This window comes from Zophobas morio, unplaced genomic scaffold, assembly GCF_036711695.1.
Source record: "Zophobas morio isolate AGI-343-1 ecotype UQ-CSIRO unplaced genomic scaffold, CSIRO_AGI_Zmor_V1 ptg000278l, whole genome shotgun sequence".
Lineage (NCBI taxonomy): Eukaryota > Metazoa > Arthropoda > Insecta > Coleoptera > Tenebrionidae > Zophobas > Zophobas morio.
The window spans coordinates 1-21847 of record NW_026972382.1 but is presented as its reverse complement, the minus strand read 5'-3'; the positions used below and the strand labels follow the sequence as shown (position 1 = coordinate 21847).

The following is a 21847-nucleotide window of genomic DNA, read 5'->3' as shown; positions in this document are numbered from 1 at the left end:
CAAAAACAGCTAAAAGTGTGAATTTCACTATAATTATTATTAATTAAACTTTTTTTTTTATTAACGTTTTTATAAGAAGCGGTAACCTTAAGAGAATGGAAGTATCTTTAATTTAATTTTCAGCTATCAAATTTTTAGATTATCTCATGGCTGTAGTAAATTTACTATTATTATAAATATATGTGGATTTCTTAGAAATACTAATTTAACTTTTGAATACATTAAGTTGGACGTAACCTTACTTTAAAAATTTTAGATAAAATTTTTTTTTATTACTTTAAATGTAACTTAATAAGAGATGTCCTAAAAATTTTGGGATGGCACTCCTTATTATAATTTAGTTTCTCAAGAAAATTATTTGTAAAGTTTTAAATCTATATGTTATAAATTTATATTTTATATTAATTTTATTTCACAATATTTAAGTATTCTAAAAGTTTTGCTTATTTTGATTTAATTAAATAAGCGTGTTATTATGTATAATAAAACTTATGAAATTATATATAAATTTTAAAGTTATAACTTTTTCTTAGTAATATAAATTATAAAAAAAGCCAAATTTAAAAAAAATCCGTTTTTTTAAAACATAATTTAGTTTAAAATTTCTTAATTTAACTTTTAAGATTTAATTTCTTTTTAAATTGTATTCTATTATCAACTCTTTTTAATTAATTTTATTTAAAAAGATTTAATTATTAAATTATTTCTGAGATAGAAAAGTATTGAACTTGTAGATTTTAAAAATTCTTTTTCTTAATATTTTTCAATATAATACTTCTATTTTACAATTTTAAATTTAATTTAAAAAATTTCTATTACTATACTAAACCTAATTAGTTTTAAAAAAATTGTAAATTCCATTCTTTATTAACATTTTTACAAGTAAACAAATCATTTTCCTAAATAATTGTGAATGTTTTTAATCCAAGCGAGAAAGTCCCGATTCTTTTTAAATTCGTAAAATTTCTATTATACACATTTATAATAGTAATAAAAAATGAATAAAATATTTTATTACTAATAAGTATTTTGCTATTTCGCTTGTTAATCCACGTGCCTCCATATACTCTTCAGCTGCCGCAACGAGCTCCTTATTATAGCAAAAAAACAAAATTATTAAAAAAAAAAAGTAAATTATTATATTCAACTTTATTATAGTAACTTTATCAAAATTTAATTAAAAAAATATAGTGTTATTTAAGAACACAATATATTAAATAAAATTTTTAATGACTTATAGTAAAACTAATAAAATAATTATTTAAAAAAAGTTAACAGTCAAAAATGAAAATAATAAAAATAATTTATCAAACTGTTTAAGAACTCTTCAGTTAAAAGATTATTGAAATTATCAGATTCGTTGAAAAATAAATAAAATTATTAATAGAAATTTAAATAAAAAGAGTATATTAAGAATTACTTTAAAATAACAAAATAATTATTATAAAGACTATTTACTATTCCTTTATAGTAAAAATTAAGCATAATTAAAAAGATTATAATAAGTTTTACTTAAGATCACAAAATTATTAAATAAAATTTATAATGAATTATAGTAAAATTAATACAAAATTTAAAATAAGGTTATTTAATATCTTTTAAAAAATTTAATAATTAACAATAATTAAATATAGATTATATACAAATTTCTTAGAAGCTTTAGAGTTATTAGAAAATAAAATCAATACAATCCAAAAAAATTTTAAGTATAAAATTTTTTTATGAATAAATACGGGATCCAATTGCACAGCTGGAAGGCCTTTATGAGCAAGAGAGCGGTAGTGTTCTCCTTCAGCAGTACTGGAAGCTGGAAAGATTTAGAATTTTTTTTTATTATAAAAAATTATAAAAATTTGCTTCAGAAGAAGTAAAGTGGTTATGATTTATAATAATTATAAAAGTTTTTTTTTTCAATTAAATTTTGATTAAAAAATGCTTCAGCAATATTGGAAGCTGGAAAGGTTTAGAAATCTTTTTACATTATTATCGAAAATTGAAGTAAAGTTGTTATGATTTAAAAAAAATTCTAAAATTAAATTTTAATAAAAAAATTGCATCAGCCGAAGTAAAAGTTGAAATGATTAAAAAACTTTATAAAATATTAATTTTATAAAAAAAAATTAAATTCCAAATAAAAAAAAACAGCTTCAGCAGAACAAAAAACTAAAAAAGTTTTAAAATTTATAAAATATTTTAAAAAATGATTTTTTAATTAAGATTTTGAATAAGCAGAAGTAGAAGCTGAAAAGACTCTAAAAGTAAAAAAGATTTTTTTAAATTCTTATTTATAATTTTTCAGCAGTACTTGAAAAGAATGTAAATTTTATATTAAACAATTATTTAAATAAATTTGAATTAAAAAAAAAGTAGACTTTTTATAGCAGTTTTCCAAGTGTAAAAGATTTAAATTTTAATATAAAAATAGAGTAGATAATTTTATTATAATAAATAATTTCTTTAGCAGTACTGAAAGCTAAAACGATAATAATATGATAGGAAAACATTTTATAAAAGTTATATAAACAAAAAGTAAAAATATTAGTTAATATATTTTAATAAACAAAATCTTTCAGCAGTACTTAAAAATAATTTTAAATTTTATATAATAAAAAAAAAATAGAAAAAAAAATTTAATAAAAATAAAAAATGTGATAAATTCCTTCTAGCGATACTTAAAAAGGATCCCAAATTCTAGATAAAAAATATTTAATTTTAAATTTTATTAAAAAATAAAAGTAAAAATTTTTTTTCAAACTAAAAAAAATTTGAAATTTTGTATAAAAAGTTCCTTTTAAATTCTTAATATAGTAGAGAAAAACTTATAAATAATAAAAATTTGTTATAATATTCCTTCCGCAGTATTAAAAGCTGAAAACATTAAATATTTATATATATATTATGAAAAAAGTCAAAACTTTAAATTAATAATTATAAAATTTCTAAAGGAGTTTTTTTAGCAGTACTAAAAACTAAAAGATTTTAAACTGTGAATAAATTTTTTTTAAAAATTATTCTTGAAAAAAGAGGTAAATTATTTATGAAAATATTAAAAAAATTAAATTAAAAATTTCTTAAGCATTATTCAAAGCTGAATATGGAAAAAAAAATATTTTAAAACTGTATAAAAAAAATTTTAAAATTTTTTCCATAATAACAAAAAAGCTAAAAAGAATATAAATTTTAATAAAATTAATTTATTAAGTTATATAAAATATAAATCAGAAACTTTTCTAAAAAATAAAAATATTAAATGGAATTTTTTTTTTAGCAATATTAAAAACTAAAAAGTCTTTAATCTTTGTATTAAACGACTTTAAAAATTTACAAAAACAGTAAAAATTATTATTTATAAAATATTTATTAAAAATTTCTCTAGTAGTTCTGAAAGCTAAAATACATATAAAATTATTATTAAAAATTATCTTTACAATAAATATTTAAAAAGTTTATAAAAAAATTAAATTTTTACAGTTCTTTAAATTTAATACAAAAAGATTTTAAATAACAGAAAAAGGAAAACAGAATATTTATAAAAAAAATAATTAAAAATTTCTTTAGCAGTACTAGAAGCTGATAAGATTAAAATAAATTTCTATATAAACGAATTATGTTTATACGGTTTAAAGTAAAAAGTAAAAAGTTTATAAATTTTTTTAGAGGCACTCAAACCTATAAAAATTTAAAATTATATATAAAACGATTTTTATAATTTACTACTAAAAAAAGTAGGAAATATTTTTTATAAAAAAATTTAATGGAACTCCTATGAGCAGTACTGATAGCTTTAAAAATAAAATAGAATATAAAAATAGCATAAAAAGGTATTTACTACTATTAAAAGTGAGCTACAAAAGCAGTGAAAGCTGGAAATTTTTTTATTACTTTATTAAAAATTTATTAAAAACTTTTTAGTAAAATCCAAAAATAATATTTTTAGTTCAGTTAGTAATAATTTCTGTTTAAAATCATAAAAAAATTTTTAAAAAAAAAACAAGAAATTAAAAAATTTATAATCGAAAAAACTATAAATATTTTAAAAAAAAATTAATTAAAAAATTTTATTCAAATTAATTAATAATAAATAAGAAAAATTAACATATGAAAGTCAAGTCATTTTAAATAAATAAATAAAATATAAAATATTAAGCGTAACCCGAACTTAATAAAATGTATATATAAATGATTAAAACTTAACTATAATATAATTACAATTATAATTTTATATAGATAAAAGATTTATAAAGCAAATTTATTTTAATATAAAGGCTCTAAGCGTAACTCAAACTTAATAAAAAAGTAAAAAATACAAAACTTTATGAAATTAATAACAGCAAAAAGATAGAGTAGTAAAAGATGAAGAAAGTTAAAAATAATAATTTTTTAATAATTTTTTCAAGAATGAAAAAAAATATATATAAATTAATAAAAACAGTCCTTTTAAATTATAGATAAGGAATAAATAAAAAAAATAATAAATTTTGCAATTTTTTTATATCAAGTAGAAAGATAAAAATTGTCTCATATAATTTAAAAAAAAAAGTTAAATATTAAAAAAATTTATATATAAAATTTTAAAATTAACTTAAAGAAATTAAGCTTAAAAAGATTTCATTATAATTTATATATAAATTAATAAAAGGCCAAATTTTAAAAAAAATTAAAAAATATAAAAAAATTGAGTTCAAATTTTTTTTAATTATTTATAAAAAATTTGTAAGTTAAAATTTATAAATGATTATTGTATACCAATCTTCTAGAAGAGTTTATAATAATAATTTAAAAGTAAAAAGAGATATAGATTATAAATATAGAATAATAATTATATATAAATTATAAGAAATAATATTAAAGATTTAAAGAAAGTAATTATAAGCTGAATTGTATTAAAAAGAAATAAAAAATTCGAGTAAATTAATATAAAGAAAATTAAAGTTAAAAAAGAAATTAAAATATTATAAAATTATAAAAATTATAGCATTGCAACTTGCTTATATAAAAAACTTAAAAAAGTAATGAAAAGTAAATCTTTTATTAAAAAATATAAAAATATAAAGTTGAGTTAAATTTATAAAGCAAATAAATTAAAATTTCAAGAAGAAAAATTAAATTAAAAAAAAAATTAATTAAAGTTGTATAAAACAGAAAATTTTATAAAATTTTATTATTATATATTTTAAAAGATTCCAAAAAGGTCAAAATTATTATAAAAGTGATAAAGTTATAATTATAATTTTTAAATAAAAATTTCTGTTAAAATTACTTCAATATATAAAATATGAAAAAGTAAGAAAAAATTTATAGATAAGAAAAATAAATATAATTTGTTTTTAAAATATAATACCTTTACAGAAAAAATAAATAAAATAATTTGGGACTGAAAAATTTTATATTACATATTATGTAGTATAACTAAATTTAGCAATGATATAAAATAGAAAAAAATAAAGTAAAATTCTTTTATATTACTTTTTTTCTTTAAATTTTTTAAACAAAATAATTTTATTCAAAGTATACTTCAACAAAATAATATTTTCAGGAAAAACTTTAACAAACTAAAATAAAAGTAATAAAAAAAATTTTTTACAAGAAAAACAAACAAAATTTTACTTTTTTTTTTAATAAATTTAAATTATTGATCATGAAAGTTAGTCTTTTATATAAACTTATTAAAAAGTTTATAATATTAAAAATATGAATTTAAATATAAATATACTTTTATATTAAGTAATATAAAGTTCATATGAAAATATTGTAGAATCCAAATATTGAAAGTAGATGATTTAGCAATCTTTTAAAGAAAATTTAAATAAATAAAATTTAAAAAAGGGAAATAAAAATAAAAAATAAAAATATTTTTAATTTTTATATGTTAAAAAAAATTAAAAATTACTATTTGATAAAAGCAAATTAATATTTTACAACTTTTTATACTAATAAAACCTGCCAATTTAGAGTCGTGTAGGTATCGAATAGTTTTTACTTGGAATCTCTCGTCGACGACGTTAACTTCAAAAACCATCGAGCCATAATCCATTTTGCTCTTAAAATAGGATTAATCAAAAATAAAATTCGAAAGTTAATATTAAAATTTTTAATAAGTATAATTTGTACAATAAAAAAAAAAATTTAAATTTACAAAAAAAAATCCAAACTTTTGAAAAATATTTTTCCAACGTTTAAACTTTGATAAAATATTTAATTTTAAACATTAAAAGTTTGTAAGTTAAATAAAAATAAAAATAATAAAAAAATTTAATTAAAACTGTTCGACATAGAAGAAATTTTATTTTTTTAAAAGGTGTTATACTATTAAAGAGAATAATTAAAATTAAAGATATAAATTTAATTAGCAATAAAATATTAAAAATAATTTAATAATAAAATTAAAAATTTATTTACTTTTGAATATTAAAATAAAAAATTTTTAAACGATAATAATTAAAAGTTATCAAAATTAAATTAAAATAAAAATATAAAAAATAATAAAGTTATGAAATAATTACAAAAAACAAACTTTTTTAATTATTTTTTAAAATTGTACATTTATATAATATAAATTTATTTTATAATTAAATTATAATTATTTTATGTATAATTTTTTATAGGAAATTTAGATATTTTTAAAGTGGATTAAAACTAAATACTAAGTTTAATATAATATTTACTATTAAAAATGGAAACTGAAAAATAAATTATAATTCTAAAATGAAGCCACTAATTTCGTTTTTAAGGATATAAAGAAAAAAGACATTAGTATTAAAACTAAACCTTTTATTTTTTATAAAAAATAAATATACAGAAAAAAATTTTTAAAAAAAACCGTATAAAAAATCTGTTTCGATAAATTTATATACAATACTATAATGTTATTAAGAATTTAAGTTATATATTATATATAAATTAAACTTTTAAAATTTGAAATAGAATATAAAATTTATCTAATAATGAAATAATTCTTTTAGCTAAAAAAAAAACTAATTAATTTATTTAAAAATAATCTGTTCATTGGATTTTATAAAAATAATGTAATTAAAAATCTAATTGATAATAATTAATCGAGAAGAAAAAAAGAAAACTTGTACTTACTAAGAAATTATACAAGTCATAAAAATATTATATAAAAAAATTATAGTCAAATTGATGAAAAAAAATTTGAAAAAAATTATAACTTTTTTAATAAATCTATATAAAAATTTTAAGATCTAAAGATTTGATTTAATAAATAATTATTTTAAGATTAAACTTTTGTATAGACCGAGTGAAAAATTTAGCTAAATAAAAATTTGACAATATATAAAAAAAGTACTTTTAGTTTTTATTAAGCGATTTAATAATAAACTAAAATTCAAATTTACTACTGGAATTAAGAAAAAGATTTAGATTGTAGATTTTTATAATAAAATTAATAAATAAATTACAATAATTTTGTTGAAAAAGAAGTTTATTAACTAATCAACTTATTGTACAAATTATATTATTAAATGTACAAAGTACTATTAAGAAAAAAAATTTACTTTTTGTAATCTAAACTTTTTTCTTATAATTATGAAAAAAATAAATAGTGAAAATAGAGAAGTTTTAAAAATAGTTCAAAAATATTACTTTTCATAATAAATTTAAAAAAAATACTAAAATTATAATAATAAAGAGTGAAGCAAAAATATAAGGTATACTCTCTAGTATATTCTTTTTTTAAAAATAAAAAAATTATAATTTGAAATAAAAATAATACATTCAGGTTACAAAATATATTAAAGTATACTTTAACAAATTATATATTAATTAGTAATAACCTTAATTTTTGAGAATATTACGGTAAGAGATAGATCAAAATCCTATAAAAGGGATTATAAAAAAAATTAAATTACAACCAAATTTATAACAAAAAAATAAAAGGTTAAAAATTAAAAAATTTTAAATTACAAGCTATTTAGTATTATAAAGAGATATAGATAATCCCTGTTCAACTGCATCGTGCATAGATAAATCAGAATCATGAATTTTTATAGTAATTCTGTCATAATTGAAGAAAAGATAAAATAATTATTTATTAATAACATAAACTAATTATTATAAAAGGCCAAAATATAATAATACTTTTCTCCTTCTATTACAGCTTCGAATCTGAACTCTAAGTTCCCCTCCTCCACGTACATCTATAAATATTAAATAATAATATAAAATTTTCAAAATATGTATATAAACCAGTTTACTTTATAAGGAAAGTTGTGAACCACATCTTTGAAGCCTTCATAATCGGAGCCCATCTCACCAAATAAGCTAGCAAAGTGTTTTTGAAGTTTTCCAGCAGAAAGTAATATTTCGTTTTTGTCACCAATTTCTCCGACTATATTAAATATAATAAAAAATGTAGCGAGCTGAAAGTATTTTGAAGGTTACTAGTTTGGTGTTAAAAATTAAAATTTGTTTAGAAACATTTACAATATTCTTTTGGATTGTCTTTCATATGAAATCCAGAAACATAAAATAAACGAAATTTTATAGTGTTTTTATAAGTTATGTTTTTGGGATGTCTTAAACAACCTAATAAGAACAAGTAATAAGTTCATTAAACTAAAGAAATCTTGAACATAAAATAATATAATTTTGAATTACAGCAAAAGTATTAAGCTAGTAAAGATTTTACAGAACCAAAGTTTCGAAGAGAGATGAACTTAAGCATTCTGTTAATGAGTTATTAAAATTTAGTGTTTTTGCCTCAGTTGCATCTACAATTGTAAAACTCTAAGCAGACCAAATTTTAAAAGAAAAGGTAAAGCAGACATGCAAGGTTTAAAGAGGGCGAAAGTTTTCTTTACCATTATAATAGTGATGGCTGTTACAAATGAGATGAACGGAGAAAAGGTTTGTTTTTTTGCCTAGGGATTTATTTGTATATTTTATTTTTTACTTGATTATTAAGTTTAAAAACTTTTTAAGGATAAACTGTTAGAACTTCGGTGTCAAGTTCTGAAAAATGCGAATTCTTTGCGTGAAACAGTTTCATCTATAGAACAGCTTAAACTTGAAAGTCAGCGAGCAAAGCTAACCCTAACAGAATTAAATACACTTAGTAAAAAAAAAACAAATTGTTATCGTTCTGTAGGGAAAATGTGGGTTTAATAAATGAATTTTTACTTTTTATTTTTAAGTTAACACGTTTTGAAGGTTTTTGTATAGTGATGAACATAAAGTCAAGTCTTGGCTAGAAGGCACAATTGATAATAATCGTAAACTAATAGATAACCTGGAAGTAAGTAAAATATTTTTATTATTTTATTTAATAATCTTTTGCTATTTTTTATAATAGAAAAAAAGGGAAAACCAAGTTGCCTCTTTACTTCAAAGTGAAAAAGAGTATAAAAACTTAATAGATAAAATAAAGAGCGATGTTTAATAAAGCATTTAACGAATCTTGTATAATATTTTACTTCAGTTTTAAAATTTTTTCATTTATTTTAGTTTTTATTTTGTAATCGATCAGGTTATTGATTGGTCTATAAATAGCTTGCATTACAAATAAATATTCTAAGCTTGATTCTTTTTAATTTATAAAAATTTTATTACTCCTACATATTTCAGTTTATATAAATGGTTAAGCTTTACCTTTATAATACATTATATTTTACTTATAGACTTTTTACTAAGTGATAAAAAAAAATTATATACTAAATTTGAATTTAAAACCTTCACAGTATAAAATTTATAATATTACAGAATCTGTCACTCTAAATATTAAATCGTAGGCTGTGCGACAATCTAGCAGAAATTTTGTTAACTTTAAAAGATAATTAATATTTTATAAAATTCGATTTACGCGCAGAAATATTTATAAGTAATCATTCTAATAAAACTTTTAAGCTCAATAATTAGTTTATTGGTTATTATGGGTCTCAACTCTATTAAACCTGATTCTTTTAGGAAATTACTTAAAATAAAAAGCAAGCGATAGCTCGAGCGCTGGCTGTTTAGCTCGGCTACGATATTCTGACGCACAAACTAAAGTTACAACACATTTTTAATAAAAGAAAATCGTTACCGCACAATTAAAGGCAACGTAGTTTCCGTTACTTTACTTTAAAAATTTTAAAAAGCTGACTTTATACTTTTTTAAAAGTGCGTATTAAGTATTTAAATATTAAAGGGTGAAGAAAGAACTAAGTATTCATATAACATATTTATTAGACACGGTTTTGAAAACAACTTTATTATTTACTATAAGGAAGCAGAACTAAAACTTACTTTAAAACCATTTCTTTCAATTAATTGAAAAATTTCTATCAAAAGTACCTTTATAGTTCATTAAAGGTGCTTGTAAAATAATTAATTTAATAAGGTAAATTTATAATAAGCAAATATATTCCATATTTATAAAACATTGTCGTACACAACGTAATAATCTTAATCTTTAAAGTTCAAAAGCTTCCTATTTATTTTAAAAAGCATTAGTAACTTAAAATTTACATTATCTCCCACAACCCACCTTGTACAAAGCAATCGTAATTCAGGCAGCGAAAAGTCTTAAATCTAAACAATTAGTATATTTTGATTGTATTCAACTTTGAGGAACGGTGAGCTGCATCTTAGAACTTAATTCGTATTATTGTCAATCTTTCTTAAGAACTTTACTTTATAAATGCCCTTTTTTTTGACCATTCTAATTTTTTTTACCACTTCGCTTATGAATAAATATGTTATTTATATTTTCTTATCACTGGTATACATAAAACCACTTGCAACTAGAAATCTTCGCTTCTATTAGAATTTCCTTTTTAATCAAGTTCAGTAAGAAAATAACTGAAATTTTACCCGATTAGTTTAACCTTTTATACTTAAACCATCACTGGACGAATTTATTAACTGCATTAGGGAATATATTTAGAGCTCAGAGATATCTTCCTAAATTCGTGTGCATAAGCATTGTCACTTTTACAAAAACTGTTAACCCGATTTAAAGGATCCGTCTCCCCTAAAAGTTTATATTTTTGCTTACTTTTTTATTTTTTTCATATATATAAAAAATTTATTATAAGGTTTGTAAGTTAATTAAAAAGATATTCTGTTTTATAATTTTTAATTATAAGGATAAAAATGGATTTTTTTATTTTAGAAAAACTTATTTAAAATTTGCACGCTAAATATTGATAATAACATTATTTTTACTTTTTTTTCGAAGTACGTAAATAAAGTAACTTCCCCTATTTTTTCTGAAATATATTTCGCCCTGTAAACATTTTACAATTTCTGTTGCCTTTAATTCTCAGTGGACAAACAAAAAAGAAAAAATCTGTTATAAAGGAATTGTTTTGTAATACTATTGCATAGGTTTTAGTTTTAAATTTTATACAAAAGAATTACAGGAAAAACTACTGTGTTCCTGTATAAAGAAATAATTTTAGCTTTCAAAGGATTCTAAAAACAGGTTTGCTAATAATTGCATATCTTTCGGTTTAATCTTCTCTTTATATTTTGGTAAACCTATACAACTCTGAAATACTTATAAACAGGTTGTAGACATTTACCACTGGTATTTGTGCAAGGTTTACTCCCTATACAAGCGAGGTTTTACGGTAATAATTAATTTGCTAATAAGTTGCTTGAAGACCTGGTGTCTTTTAATTTTAATTAAGCAGATCCAAACGCTACCATAATTATTACCAATACTAAACAGGAGTAAGATGTAACATCAAGATTACGGCTAGCAAATGTATTTAATGACAAAACAAAAACTATACTCCAAAGAAATAATAATATATTTTATTTTAAGTTTATAAAAAATTATTGTATAATGAAACAGAAATGCTTTCTATTATATTATTTAACGATACTAACATCTAAGGAAAACCTCATATATCATTAACAGCCGACTTTTTGTTACCTTTAATTAAACATGGTTAAAAGTGTAAGAAAAGTTTAAGCTTATAAAAGTTACTTCGAGTTATTTTGTCTAAAAGTTCTTTAACACGTTCAAAGTCGGCTTCATTAGGACAAACAGTACAATTTAGAGTAGAGTCAGTGCTAAAATCGGTGGGTCTTGCGGCAGAGTTAGGATGGATCTCTTTATTTAGTTTCCCCTTTGGTATTTCTTTTTGCTCCTCCATAAAGTTCTTAAAGCTTAAGTAGTCAATATATTAAAAATAGTTACAAACAAAAAACTTATAGGATGAGCAATACTCAGTAAAATGAACCAAAACCAATTTTTTCTTATAAAAATAACCCAAATGTATAAATAGCAAGAACACCGGACCTTTATGCACAGAGCCTTACCGCTTTATAGAATTTCTAAAGATATAGTACTAACACCTAGGAATCCTTGAACTTAGCTTTACGCCAATATTTGCGTCTTTTATCCAAGTACTTTTAAAAGAATGCAGCTAGAAGGAGAAAGTAATTAATAACGGTTAGAATAGAAACCAAACTAAGCAAGTTACAATAGCTTTTAGATGTAAAGTTTGCCGGTTAGTCAGTGTGTCAGGTTCGGGTCTGAGGTTTTGCTAGGGTTATGCTATTTCAGTTTGTTAATCTAATGCAGCTATTAAACATCTATGTCTCTGGCGTAGAAGCTATAGTTGCCCTAGCGCTGAAAGCGGTAGGTTATTTAAATTGGCAGTGTGAAAATGCTAGACAGATAACTTGACAAAATCTCCTAGGTTAAACTTTCTCGGTTAGAAATATGTAATTAGTAAAGGCAAGCAAGCCTGTGGCGGAGCTTAAGGGGATTTTTTTCCCTCTTGCGTGGTTGCAAGGTGGTGTGCCTTTTGCTTTTAGTAGTGAAATTAATATAATATATGCTTTCTATACTGAATAATCTTATTATGCCTCAGCCCCATATTAGTGTCAATGCACAAACACTCAGTTATAACAATAAATAGTCTTTTGTTCTGATTTCCGTGCTTAAATTGAAGAGCTGGCGCTTAATCGAAATGTACCGCTGCCTTAATAATATTTGTCCATTAGTAAGCGTTTACATGTTGTCGTATTTTTTATGCCTTCACCAAAGGCTGAATAATTTACTTCCATTTTTGTAAATAATTAATTTCAGGTTTTTTGTTACAAATTAATGTTCTTTTTTAATTATGTATATTTAAAAGCAAGGTGTTATATTAATTTTTTTTCCCATATTTGTATTTCTGTACTGTTAACTATGTGTATTTTCAGTTAAATAAGCTCTAATGAGGAGTCACGAATAATGCGTACCCAATTAAAAATTTGATTTAAAAAAGATTTCATGTACTTAACGTGCAAAAGTTAATTCTACCAGTTATAAACTTGTCAATAATATGCCTATGCAAGCAGCGATAAAAACCTTTTAACGACTACTACTCGAGAGATTTTATCTATCGGGGTGTAGTGTGAAGTAATCAATAAAAGGTTTTTAATCTTACCTTCCTTTCATTATATAATTAAGGCGCTATAGTAAAATCGTAAGAACTACGCGACTTACCCAAAAATTAGTTGTACTGAAAAATTTTTTTCAGTGCTTTTAATTTGGTTCAAGTTAAAATATGAATAATTTTTTTCGAATTTTCTTTTTGTTTGTGTTAATTGGATTTTTGTTTTATTCTAGACTTGTCCTCCAAATATTTTTTATAAACTGTAAAATTATTTTTCTTCTTTCAGAATATATAGATGGTAATATAATAGGAAATCATTATGTAATTATGTAATGTTTATATATATATATAATGTCCTTTTGTGAAACTAAGAGGTGTTTGGACTAAGACCATAAGTAAAAGACAGTTGTCATCAGGTGTAATGATCAGTGATAACTTCACTTGTCGCTTGTTTTTATCTGTTTGTAATTTTTCCGCTATGCCTAACTTAAGTGGGACCTAAATGGGTAGTTCTCAATGGTACGGCTTACCAACTTCTACTATGATCTAGTTCTCCCCTCCCCAAGCTTTCGTTAGCTAATTTTATTAGTTGCGACAAACGCTTATTTTATATATTAAATAATATGAGCGTTTAAATACAATTATTTAAAGTCTTAATACATAAATAATAGTTTCCTTTTGAATAAGAAACGAGTAGTGAGGGGAAGTGGCTAGCAGTATCGGGAGGGGCCAGTGTCCACAAAAAGTTTCAGATCTTTTGCCGATGCCTCCTCTACTGGTTACGCTTTATAGCTTTTTCCACCTCACTAGGTCAAATGTCGGGTAGTCAGGGCCTAATATTTCTACGCTGACAAAAGCTGTATGCCAGCGCTGAAAAAAATATAATAGTGCGGCCTGTCGAAGATTGACTTTCATTCTCTTTGACTCATATGTTAGCCCTACTATATATATATAATAGTCATTAGACTTTTATTTTAGGCACTTTGTACCCCAGGAAATCTTTACGATATTAGGATAGTAACATTTACAATACTGATTCGAAGTACAATAGCGTAAATCACATTAGCTCTGTCTTATAGAAGCCTAAAAGCAGTAGTATTGGTTTAAAATTAAATATGCAGGAAATGCTAGCTCAACTTTAGGGGAGCCTACTGGAGTTAATTTGATAAATCAAGTGTTCATAAAACGTGACTGTCTGCTTCATGTACCACATAAGACGACCCGTGCCTCAAAATATGACCGCTTATCACTTAATTACGTCACGTGTCTCATGTTTTATTCACTACTACTTTTACCTTAAGGTTTAAAATCCTTCCTTTATGGGTAAAACATAGATTACTCCTCCTTATTCTCCTCCAGGGCCACAAAAATAAAGCTGACTTACATGCCAGTTGTTATAAACCTTGCAATACTCTTGTTCCTTAGATGGCACTAACGTAGATAGTGGCTAAGAGTAACGTAAATAAAAGTATTCAAAGTAAAGCAAGTATCTAAGTTTATAATTAATATGTTAGTAGAACTAGTAACTAAGTGCTCCTTCACATTATTACAGAGAACACTACAAAGAAGGGAGAGCAAGAATATATTTTAATTTATTGTTGTTAGGTTTGTCCTCTTTATACTATAGATTTTATTGGATTCATGCTTTACAAAAAAATTCTTACGACCAAACGTACCGCGAATCGCTTTTACTATACAATGGAAATTAGCGAAGGCAAATTTTTGGTGTAACTGCGACTTTACGTCTGCGCGTTAAGAGAATTTTATCCAATCATAAAATAAATAATAATTGGTAAAACAGATAGCAAGTTTAATAGTAACTTCACGTTCTTAAAGCAATATGAGTTATAGTAAGCTCATTTTTAAACTTCACTTTATAGACGTGGGCGAAAAGGGTTTAATAAATTATAGTATATATTAGAGAACTTATGAAGAAGAAAATTTTAATTTAAAAAATAATTTTTTTAATTGTTTGAACGCCAAAATATATTAAAAACTGGTCATAAAAATATTTTATAAAAAGTTTAATTGCAAAAAAAAAAATTTGCTTTGTGCTACAATAGAACAGTGTTTATGCATATAAATTAGTTAATATTGCTTAACTTCTCTTAAGACTACTCATAAACTCTATTTAAAATGTACTTTTTAAACTATAATAAAATTATAATGTTTTTTAAACCTAAATCAACCATATAGAGATAAATTATTCCTCTCGTACGAATCCGTGAATTATAGCTTAAAGAGAAGACCTGCTTTGCAGTTATGATGAGGGATCTGTAAATTAGATGTATCTGTCAAAATTGTAATAGTAATCTACCTACGATACTATTAGTAACGAGCTAAGAGCTCTTCAGGATCGTTATATAAACTATCAGTAAGAAACAACGGAACAAAGTATAAAGTAAAGGAGTACAATTCCTAAACCCCAATACATTTATTATAAGAAGCTTACACTAAATAAACAAAGATTATGATTATTTGAATTCTTCAAAGTATTCTTTTTTTTGTAAACCTTAAATTAAACCACACGGTCTCTATCGTGGATGCCTTTAAGGGCTTTCATTCTTACATATTTATTAATGCAGCAGTAAGAGGTTAGGTTATCTTAACTAGGTTAAACAAAACGCCAGATTGGGGTTTATTATAAGGTTAATATGTGTATATCCTTATTAATCTTCGTATTATATTCATTTTTTTGGACTCTTTAATGTTAAATTCGAATTTTAGTTGGCAAAAATATTTTTAAAAATACGTTTTGTTAATTTTTTTACTATACTAAACTTCTTGCTTGTACAACCATTTTTTTGGGGTTTAAATTATCAAATTTAAAACTAATATCAGATACATGATTGGTAATATTAATTATAAAATACTTAAAAAAAACTTATATTATAATTACAAAATATTCTATAAAAACAGGAATTGTTGCATAAATAAATTCGAGAAATGTTTAGTAACCATGTTTAAGAATTTCAAACCAGCTAAGTGTTTGCCGATGAGATAATGCGCTACAAGACTCCATTTGAAACCTTCCATCTAAAAAATTACTATAGAAATCACCTTGTGTTTTCATATTTGTCTTTGTTCTGTCATAAAGAATATAATTTTTTTTTTTAAATTTTACTTTTGTAATAGCAGAAAGTTTCAATTTTATTATTGTCGGTAGCAAAAGAATTTTAATTCGATTAATGGCAAATGTTATTATTACCCTATTGAACCAAGTCTATTATGCGTACTAAAAATAATGTTGTCTGTAAATAAATTAAGAACATATGAATTAATAAGTAATGTGATACAGCTTAAAGTAACAAAAAGTTTAAAATCTCTAGTTAACCATTATTCAATATAGCTTAATATATATATATAATCAACTAAAAAGAAATTTAGTAAGAGATTCTGAAAGATAAAATTGCTAACACTAAGTATTTTATAGCTTACTTCCAACTGGAAGTAATTTTAAATATAAAATATATAAAAATTTCTGGTCGTTAAGACAGATTACCTATGATATAATTACATTTTACAAATAATTTATTTTATGATAATGGTCTAATTTTTATTAAGATTATCCTCGGTATAGCTTGATAGTTTTCACGAACTCATTAATTAACGTGAATAATTGAAATGAAAAGTAGACTAGGAAATCCACTACTTATTTAAAAGAATTTATATTTAATTGGTACGATTAGATACTTGACATTAATGAAATCATGGAGTTTTTAATATTAATGAGTTAGATAAGATGAACTTTTTTAAGATCACTTCATGTCTAAAAAATCTAAAATAATAAAGCTGTAAAGTTTTATTTGGGTAAAAATTAAAAGACTGAAGATTTGGCGTACTGTCTACAGAGTGTATACTGATATTAATCGTACATATATTTCTCATTCACAGCAATATTAAATACTTTTCGTGACAAGATAAGTCTTAAATATATGGTTTATAATAAACTTTTTTGGCCCCGCGTATCAACATAATCTTTGTCAAAGCTATAGGACTATTAAATAAAAATATTTTTGTAATATAGAGTACTCTTTATATCTTAAACAAACCATCGCTTTACTTTATGACCATTAAACCAACTATAACTTATGTCTCTAAGGCATGGTCATAAATCTTTTTGGCTAACATACATAAAAACTAGTAGGTTTATAAGTGCTTACTAAAGACGACTTTGGATTGTACGTAATAATTTATTACATCGTGACAGAATTTTTTTTTCAATATTATTAACAGATGACGTATGATAAATTTTCATAATTCTTTAATTACCACAACTGCTCTTTTTAATGACGGTTTAATGCTTAATAAGGATATAACCAAGATGGAACATTAAATCAAACAGTATATTATCCCCCAAAAAATGTGGGGCATTTATTGAAGCGTATCCATGTTATTAATAAATAAATAAATTATAAGCAGTAGCGTTAATTTTCTTGTCTCTGCTTTCGTCTAGGTCACGTTTACTATGTATCTGTATTACATGCATATATTAATATCATCTATTTTATTTATTTATAATTGGCATTTCGTATTACTCCATCGAATTAACACTTCTGAATGCTGAAGCTCCCTAATAAATTTACACTATGTTCTTATCTTGAACTATTTGTCCTTCGTGTTTGATTTAAATTTCATGAAACTTTTAAGTGAGTCTTTTTTCTAAAAGTCGATTTGCGTGTCTTGCTATATGTTTCGTAAGGGGTGACGTATTTCTTTTTTTTTTTTTAAAGACAACTTGTATTTCACTGTACAAGTTTTATTGCGAACAAACCCCGGAACATTTATAAGAAACTGCAGCAGTTTTTTTAGTGGCACTTGAAGGGAGGATGCAATTGCTGATGAGTTGTAGCTCCAAGCAGCGGACGCGCATGTTTGGGTTGTCGAACGCAAAGCAGAGGCTACGCTTACTGCGCAAGGAAAGCTTTATTTTACTGCACAATGAGGATAGAGCTTTTGAGTTTCTGCTTTGAACGTTCTTACCACATAATGCAATCATGGACCTTACGCCATCTTAATATCTCTGATGATCCCTAAGTATATCTAAGGGCACCGCGTGATTTTTACGTGGTTGAAGGTCAAGGGGCCTGCAGGGCATCGCTTTGTCATGAAAAGCACCTTGATCTTTCCTGCGTTAACAGAGAGACCCTTCTGACGACAGCAACTAGCAAAGGTCTCAAGTTAAAACTCTTGATATTTACTTAGTAGAATGGATGACTTTAACAAAAGATAAAATCATTGTAAAGTTGGTAAAGAGAAGCTTAATTGGAAGGGTAGATCAGGAAAGAAATGTCGTTTTTAAAAAGCAAGAAAACAGAGGTGATAGAGAAGAGTTTTTCAGGATTCTAAATGCAAGATGACGAGGAGGCGGCAGGACAGCGCTTACTTGCGCGCTAAAGACTCTTCAGTTAAGGTACGACTTGATATCGTCTCCGCAGCCGCGCGGGAATGCCAAGGTGTGCAGCATGAGTATTAAGTCTTCATACCGCACTCGTTTAAGGCCTTCTCGACGTTAAGAAAGACGATTTTATTCTAATATTTTGCTTAAGGAATTTAGATAAGCAAACTGTTTTACTTAGTTGAACTCAGGGCTGCTAAGTTAACTTACTAATCTTGACTTAAATGCAATCTACACATTGAATTTATATTTTTTGGGTCTCTTAGATACGCAGCGTTGTCAACCATTTAGAGAGAAAGAAAAATGCGGGGCTAAAATATGTATAGCCACGCATGTTTTTTTAGGAACTACTATTCTCCGACCCGTCTTGATAAGAGACCTTTAGCCGCTTAATCTGGATTCTCCTCTTCTGCAGAGGGTAGCGCACGAGTGCCCACCAGTGCTCTCTTTGTAGAACTATAATAACTGTCCCGAAGGACTGGAAATGCGGAAATATTCGACCCTGTCTCCCATCACTTGATCTGGTGTGATGAAAAACCGCTAAAACAACTACCAAGAGAGGCAACTTTAGGCAGAAGACCCGAGATCACCTAGAGACACCGAACAACCGGTCTCCCAGATTATGAGCTCCTACTCCAGAAGGACGAAACCCTTCCTTCCACGCATATTTTTTATGAAATTAAATATGTATACTTTCATATTTGGTGCTATTAATTTTACAGCTACCGGATTAACATTAGTTAGTCAACCCTCACATGGTTAAATAACCACATTCAAGCTGTAAGGGGATTAAATTTTAAACCTATTCAAATATAATAATTAGGGTAGTTCTTTTGGTGAGACAAAGGTTATTGGTTTGTTAAAAGTCTTTGCCGAAATTCAGTATGAAAAGTATAGTTTGCTTCAGTCACCTGGCCTATTGACGACAATAAGCTGGTAGGTCGGTACTTGCGAGGCTTAAATGCCAATTGCGGTGACTTAGGTAACATTGCGACTAATGGCCACCACCCACTTAAATCGCACGAGGGAAAAGCAGAGAGCCATTATCGACTTGGAGGCAACATAGGACCCGCAGCTACCACCAGCTATTTTTTTTAGCAACAGGCTGGTGCGCCTTACGCCTAGGTAGAACTTTACTGAAGGATTTCATCTCGCCTGTGGTAGACAATTCCTGGACACCAGCTGTATTAGCCGGGAAAAGCTTAGCCCTAGCTCGCGTTCTTAAAAAGTTGATAGGCGGTGAATACTGATTGACAAAATGATCAACAAAGAGTTTTACTTTGTCTTCAAAACTTTTAGCCAGAATATCGCTATTACGCAGTGGCGGTTGTGTTATATGTCCCCGATTTCTGACCCCTCACTAACTTCCAGAAGGCACCGCCAGCGGATGCCCTCCTCCGACACTTTGCTTAGTTTGCTATCCCATTGACAGTATAAATTCTCCTTAAAATTTTTTCTGAGGTGCCGATATGAAACGGTATAGAGCCATTTCGTCTTCAAAGTGGAAAAAGACAATGACAATTTATCAAAATTTGTATAAAAAATGTTTATGAAGAGGTATATTAAATCAAGGATACTTTTATTTAGTGTCGAGGTCGAAATACGCTTCCATATATGTGCAAGAATCTAAATTGAACCAGATAAAATTTTACTTTGATTACTTTGTCTCCAATTAAAATGTAGGTCAATTAAATTTTTTGTGTTGAATATTAATTTCTCTTTTCTTGAATTTCAATGGTAGTTACTCAGGTTTCTGATTGGATTAACCAGGGATATTTTTCCTGTTAAAATGTAGGGGTTTAGTCTTTTGTTTTCTGTGTATTGTTTGTATTTTTTGAGTGATTATGTATGTGTTTTATGGTTGTGTACTTTATACTTAATGTATTATAAAATATGTTTTTTGTAATCTGTGTATTTTTGTTTTTCTATTTGTTTTGCGTTTTTGTATTTGTATTTTAAATTGTGTCTTAGATGTTGTGTACACTGTGTTATTGAGTTACAATTCGAATAAGGTGTCGACTCCTGACGCTCGCATATTAGCACCTCCAGCTCTTTTGGTAGACCAATAATGCGGTACATGACTTCACTTGTTTTCCTTGTAGCTGTGAGCTTCTGCCACCACACATTGGAAGTCGGCAACAGCTTTGTATAATAAAACGGGAGTACTTTTTCAAACAAAAGACGGGAAGAATGGCTTTACAGTCTCTTTACCGTCGCCCAAGTCGAATTAGGAGGGGTTGTTGTCCTGAAGACGGTTCATTTAATAGCTTAATAGTTGGAAAAAATAATCTTTCAAGATAGCGAAACCAGCATGTTTCATTTTAAAAGTCTTCCTCGCCGTGGTGGGTCTAGAAATTTTAGTCCGCCTTCAATCCTCCTGTGCTCCGCAGGACTTTTAAAAATAAATTTTTGCATAGAATGTCTGGGCATGTGGAAGAGACGCGTCAAACCTGTACGGCATGTCTGGTTTACAGGGAAGTTTATTAATTAAACTTCGCAGTCACGGGTCTAAATGGGGACAAGTAAAGGTTTTTATAACTCTCTCAAATCTGTTAAGGCTAACAGTGGTAATGGATACTTTTAATGCTTCGTTTAATCATGATGGCAACGACCCGGCTTTCGACGTAAAGTAATAAAGTTAAATGGCGCATTAGGTTTAAGCGGAGTTTTGCTGAAGAAGCATACCTATTCTTTTGTATCTGTAGGACGTTGTGACGCGTCTGAGATATAAAACATACTAATCATTAAGAGTCATTGTTATTTATAAACTCTAACATAAGAAAGCTGTTCCCTTGGAGTGTTTCTCACCCAAGCCCCAAAACTATGTATATAGCACTCGGACACAGGGATCTATTGCATGCCCTCATTTATTCCCCAGTCTTTGATACTAAAATTAAAGAAAATTACGCTAAGATTAATGAATTCTGGGTTTTAAATGACTTAATACGCCTTGTACTTATAATTATTCTTGACAGAATAAGAATATGAACCGGAGGATACCTTGTACCCATAAGAAGTTTATTAATAATATTAATAAAAATTTCGAAATATCCCATCGAATTTACAAAAAAATTATAATCGTTAATATAATAATTTTTTTACTATATGTTTGCAT

At 25.1% G+C, this 21847-nt stretch overlaps 3 long non-coding RNA genes across 3 annotated transcripts; 1 reads left to right on the top strand and 2 right to left on the bottom strand.

The window, feature by feature from the left end:
* Positions 1-912: 912 nt before the first annotated feature.
* On the bottom strand, positions 913-7837 carry LOC135119690 (uncharacterized). Its single transcript, XR_010278332.1, has 5 exons — positions 7794-7837; positions 5941-6040; positions 1734-1807; positions 1019-1090; positions 913-966 (listed from the first exon to the last, which is right to left on the bottom strand). It is a non-coding gene; the product is annotated as an uncharacterized LOC135119690 (long non-coding RNA).
* A 121-nt stretch (positions 7838-7958) lies between these two features.
* On the bottom strand, positions 7959-8341 carry LOC135119689 (uncharacterized). Its single transcript, XR_010278331.1, has 3 exons — positions 8214-8341; positions 8098-8156; positions 7959-8014 (listed from the first exon to the last, which is right to left on the bottom strand). It is a non-coding gene; the product is annotated as an uncharacterized LOC135119689 (long non-coding RNA).
* Positions 8342-8822: 481 nt separating this feature from the next.
* Positions 8823-9388, top strand: LOC135119688 (uncharacterized). Its single transcript, XR_010278330.1, has 4 exons — positions 8823-8865; positions 8941-9113; positions 9169-9253; positions 9311-9388. It is a non-coding gene; the product is annotated as an uncharacterized LOC135119688 (long non-coding RNA).
* The last annotated feature ends 12459 nt before the right edge of the window (positions 9389-21847 follow it).